Genomic DNA, 5933 nt, shown 5'->3' on the forward strand with positions numbered 1-5933 from the left:
TATTATTATTGTTATTATTATTATCATTATTATTGTTATCATTATTATTATTGTTATTATTGTTATCATTATTATTATTGTTATTATCATTATTATTATTGTTATCATTATTATTGTTATTATTATTATTGTTATTATTATTATTATTATTGTTATTATCATTATTATTAGCGTGGGTGCCGTTAGCTTTGACTCTGGTAGTGGTGCCAGCTGTTTGTTGATGTTAGCTCGCGCCATGTAACCAGGCTCAGCAGCTTCTATGGACTTAATGGCAGAGGAGAACTAGGAGACTAGTCAGTAACATTAGCTGCTGCAGGTTCTGGTTCTGGTTCTGGTTCTGGTTCTGGTCCTGGTTCTGGGCTGCTGTGTTTGTGTCTGGTTGAATAATCTGCAGCAGCGTTCATGTTCAGTCGTGTTGAGTCTCAGTCTGTCCTTCACCTCCAGTCTGACGAGGAGACTTATTTATAAGAAGCTCTTTATCACAGGATTCACCTGAAAGCAGCGAGAGTGTGTGTGTGTGTGTGTGTGTGTGTGTGTGTGTGTGTGTGTGTGTGCTATCGATCTGTTTCCGTCTGTCTTCTCACTGATTCTCTCATAAAGCTTCAGCAGCTCCAGTAACACTGAGCTCGATGGAAACTTCACTCCCATCCTGGCAGCCATTTCTACTCCGTTTACGTTTGACTGACAGGTCTGATTACACACACACACACACACACACACACACACACACACACACAGCATCCATAATGTTTCCCTGCGAGTCGTCGGTTTAATCCTAATCTCTCCAGTCGTGCCGTGAACGACACAAAATGGAGGTTTCCCTTCTTGTCATCGGCTGCAGGTTCTGTGCCGTGTGTGTGTGTGTGTGTGTGTGTGTGTGTGTATTCGTGGCGTGGGCGTCCCTGGGCGACTGTAGCAGCTTCATATCGTGCTTCTGGTGTTCAGCTCAGACGTTTGAATCAATAACAGAGAAACTGAGAAAGTGGACGTGGAAACAAACAAAGATCAGGTCGTCCGTCAGCGCTGCGTTCAGGGTCACTCCTTAGTGTGTGTTTGTTGTAACACACACTGTACGTAAACACACACTAACACACACTGTACGTAAACACACGTCGCTCGCTGTGTTTAACCTGTCACGACCTCGACGTTCACGAGAACTACAAGTGTCAACAAACTGACGGTGAAACGGCCGCCAAACTTCACAGACCACCAAGCAGAACATGACGCAGGAGAACGTCCAGGAGAACGTCTAGAAGAACGTCCAGGAGAACATCTAGAAGAACGTCTAGGAGAACGTCCAGGGGAACGTCCAGGAGAACGTCCAGAGGAACGTCCAGGAGAACGTCTAGAAGAACGTCTAGAAGAACGTCCAGAAGAACGTCCAGAAGAACGTCCAGGAGAACGTCTGTAAAGAGCGCCGTGGATCACGTTAGCTGTCAGTGATGTCAGCTGCTGCTGTGTCTGCTGTTGGTGACCTGGTTGATGAAGCTGTAACACAAACTGCTGCGCCTCGTTAATTACGCCGTCAGTTTGTAATGGAAGAAGACTTCAGACAGAGGTGGAGGTCTGAGCTTCATTAATTCATCTGAAGAAGAACAAAGTCCACGCGGTGACTGCTGAGCTCAGATTAAGTCGTGTGCTTCACAAACATGGAGGCGAGGACGCTCTGAACGGACGGATAATAAAGTTTTTACTACGGCAGCACCGAGGTACGGCAAGCCGAGTGCAACAATTAACCCTGTGACATACACACACTCAGAAACACACACACTCATGAACACACACACTCATGAACACACACACTCAGAAACACACACACTCAGAAACACACACACTCATGAACACACACACTCATGAACACAAAGAGGCAGTGAAAGATCAGCACATTAGTTAATTAGCCTGCTGAGCGGAGGGGGAGCCCGGAGAGGAGAGGTCGACAGATGGACCAGAGAAAGTGTGTGTGTGTGTGGACGCGTCTTACAGATGATGTGGGGACATAGGTCACATCAAACAGTCACACTGTGAGGACCTGTCGTCCTTAGAGGGACAAAACGCAGGTCCCCATAAAGAAAACCATTAAATGTCAGGGGAAGACTTCGATGAAGGTTAGGAGAAGGTTAGATGAAGGTTAGGAGAAGGTTAGATGAAGGTTAGGAGAAGGTTAGATGAAGGTTAGGACAGAAATGAATGTAAGTCAACGTAGTGTCCTCTGAAGTGATGGAAACCTGACGGTGTGTGTGCAGACTACAGACAGCTGGGCAGACAGAGGAGACGGATCGAGTTTCTTTAACTGGACTACGATTTCACTCGACCATCCATCACCCTGTTAAACCACAGACACTGTGTGTGTGTGTGTGTGTGTGAGGGCCAGAAAAGCTACATGCTAACCTATGCTAACATGTTCATGTGGTATCATTCGGAGCAGAGAGGCGACTCGAGCCCGACGGACACGCGATCTTTGAACAGTGATGGTGGAATGAACACGTGACACGTATGACAGTGACATGCTGCTTTCTTACATTTAGATTGGCTTCAACTGAAACTGGTGTTCAGATTAATATATTGCTGGATAATGATGACACCGATAGACCCTGAAAGTCTCCTACAAACCTCCATGACGACCACGAGACCGCCTGAAACATCTTCAGATAATAATAATGATGATAACAGTAAAAGACGAAGCATCCAAACTGTGATGACTCTGCTGTCAGCCAAAGTTCATCATTCATTGTCGTTTTAATGTGAATGAAAGAAAGTCATCTGTGTAACGAGACATCATGAACTCATGAAGCTGATTTACCAACAGAAACATTCAAACTCTGAATAAATATGAACTCAATCATCCGTCCTGCTCCTTCTCCAGACATGAGTCAGAATTAACAAACTTTAACTGAATTAAACAGCCGATCCAATATTTGCTCGTCAGATTATTATTTCATGGAACATTAACTCTCTTAAATCATCGTCGTTTGTACAGTACCAAAGAAAATCAGCTCAGATTTCTGCTGAATATGTTTCAATCAGACGAGCCTCAAAGACAGAAGAAGAGTCGGATTATTTTATTTGTTATTTGTGCTGGGTGTTTCGTACACGCGTCATCGCGCTCAGGTCGGTCCAGTCAGATCTGTGTTCTGATATCTGCCTTTTTATTCATAACACTGTAAAACTCGGTTTGATCTTTGTTGTCAGTGTAAATGTAATAACAGAAGGATGACACTGAACGTGCTGCATCGTCACATCTTATTATTATTATTATGTGTGAGTATGTTTAACATGATGTTAAATGAGTCATAACTCCACCCAGCTGCTCCGTCACCACCCATCCAGGAGCCATAAACCAACACACCCCCATCCACACAGACTACTCCCCCGTCCATCACCTCCATCTGCATCCGTCTCCCCCTCCTCACCCCTCCTCACCCCTCCTCACCCCTCCATCTCTGTGACTGAGGCTCTGTTTGAGTCTCAGGCTCCAATAAACAGCAAACAAAGACACATTGTGCTGCAGCTTCCTGGTAGGGTGGGTGAGGGTGGTGAGAGCTTCAGGGTGGTCCGATAAAGAGGTGGAGGGAGGAGATGGAGGAGATACGAGCTGAGAGCTGGACACTGACACAGATAAAGACAGAGCTCAGCTCTCAAACATCAGTCAGCTGATCAACCATGTTCTGCTCTGAAAACCATTGGACGGCTGGTCAGAGACATTCTGACGTCTACGGACCGAAAATTCAAACATTCATTATAAAGATGTTTGAACCGGCATGGACGTGTTTAACAGTGAACACAGCGACAGAACCTCTGAACCAGCAGTGTCCAGTCTAACAGTGAACACAGCAACAGAACCTCTGAACCGGCAGTGTCCAGTCTAACAGTGAACACAGCGACAGAACCTCTGAACCGGCAGTGTCCAGTCTAACAGTGAGTCAGTTCAGTTAGTTCTTCACTCCTGATCAATGTTTCCATCATGGAGTCTGTAAGTCACCTCGGTACTGTGACGGTTTTCTCTGTTGGTCTCAGAGGCTGAGGTCCAACCCGGTCCTACTGAGCCCGGTTCTCTTGCTGCTAACGACAGACTCTTAGCTACTTTAGCATGTGGTTATGCTTAAGCTCTGTGTGACTCAGAGTTGAAGCTGTTGGAGGACGTCAGAGAGAAAAGCAGCAAATATTACATTATTACATTACATTATTATTAAATATATTGTGAATAAAGTTGAATAAAGTTCTTCTGACTGCAGCACGGCCGGTGTGAAGGTCCAGCTGAAAGCTCTGGACAGAGACAGTAAGTTGACTTGGTCTGTGTATGAACAGTCTGACCTTTAAAGCGTCTTCAGACGCCGTGTTGCTGCAACACTGACTCTGCTCTAATTGAGTCTGATTGTTGTGTCACTTCCTGTAATTACACAAACACAGTGCAGTGTGAGCGCTGTGTTTAATCTGTCTAATTACAAAGCACTGTGCTATTAGGAGCTACACGCTAACACGCTAACAGCCTGTGACTTCACTGAGCGTCTTTTATTCAGACCAGAGAAGAAGAAACTGTTTATTTCTGTGACTGCTGTTAGCTTAGCACAAAGACTGGAAGCAGAGGGAAAGTGTTAGCCTGGCTGTATCTCCTTCAGACGGAGGTGAAGTGATGTCATCGGACGGCGATTGTCAGGATGTTGTTGATGTTAGCAACCGTCTCCGTGGCAACGAGCCGACACATCAGCGCTCCTCTAGCTGCTCTGTGTTTGTGTGCATGAAGCAGGACATCAACAGCTGTTAATCACATGACCATCAGCTGATGGAATCCAGGCGCAGCCCGACCAGGAGGTGGAGGAGACCAAAGCCTGAGCTCAAAGACTCCACCAGGATGGATGCTAACGCATTAGCTCCGTGCTTCAGCGTCTTTTTCTCACCGACGTCCGTTTTTAGAAACCGTTAACGGAAACTTCAAATGATTCAATAAAAAATGAATCAAAGATTTTTCAGCCCTGAGTCGTGACTGCAGGTACCAAAACAAACGTTAGACTAACGTTAAACTAACGTTAAACTAACATCGTGGCCTCCAGTGCAGGTAACATCCGTCTGAAAGTCTCATCTTCAGCTCCAACGCGCTTCACATTTTTTACAGTGTTTTCAGTCTTTCAGCCTATTTTAGGTTCAAAACAAACAAACGGACAGGAAGCCCATTCATTGGACGGCTCGCTGACCTCTGACCTCTCCATACATCACCAGCTCGTGAGGCAGAAAATCTAAACAAAGTTTATTTTCCCGTGACCGGCGGTCGAGTCACGCCACATTTCTCCGCTCTGACTGAATTTATGTCGTCCTCCGAGGTCACGAGGAGTCACAGACTGCGTGCTGATTGGTCGGTACGGAACACGTGACCAATCGGGTTACATTATGTTTATATGTGGAACATAAAAGGATGAATCAGAGCGCAAACATGTCGGTGAAGGGGGGCTGATGAGTGATGCATGATGGGAAAGTATTTACAGTTATCAATGCAGATGTAATAAAGCTGCAGGACGCCGCCGCCGCCGAGGGTCACACGGATGTTTGAAGCTGTGGAGGAGGAAAGCAGCGAGTCAGCAGGACGAGCTGCAAAAACTCTGACCTTCATTTTTCAACCTTTTCAAAACTTTATGATTCAACGCTCGTTTTTATTTCATGCTGCAGGACGGCGAGGCCGCGGTTTGAAGGCTGCCCTGACAGTAACGCTATCCACAGCCAGCCACGAGGAACGTGAGACGACAGTTAAACATCCTCCAGAGCACAGACACTACAGACAGCACAGAGAGCACAGACAGCACAGACAGTACAGAGAGCACAGACAGTACAGACAGTACAGACAGTACAGACAGTACAGACAGTACAGACAGCACAGACAGTACAGACAGCACAGACAGCACAGACAGCACAGAGAGCACAGACAGCACAGACAGCACAGACAG

The 5933-nt window shown here is 46.0% G+C and overlaps 1 protein-coding gene across 1 annotated transcript in view; it reads right to left on the reverse strand.

Moving 5' to 3' along the window:
- The window catches only part of plxna3 (plexin A3), a 70173-nt gene that overhangs the window by 55719 nt on the left and 8521 nt on the right, over nucleotides 1-5933 (reverse strand). The gene's annotated exons all lie outside the window — the stretch shown is intronic.

The sequence above is a fragment of the Larimichthys crocea genome, unplaced genomic scaffold (genome assembly GCF_000972845.2).
Source record: "Larimichthys crocea isolate SSNF unplaced genomic scaffold, L_crocea_2.0 scaffold148, whole genome shotgun sequence".
In the NCBI taxonomy this organism is placed as follows: Eukaryota; Metazoa; Chordata; class Actinopteri; family Sciaenidae; genus Larimichthys; species Larimichthys crocea.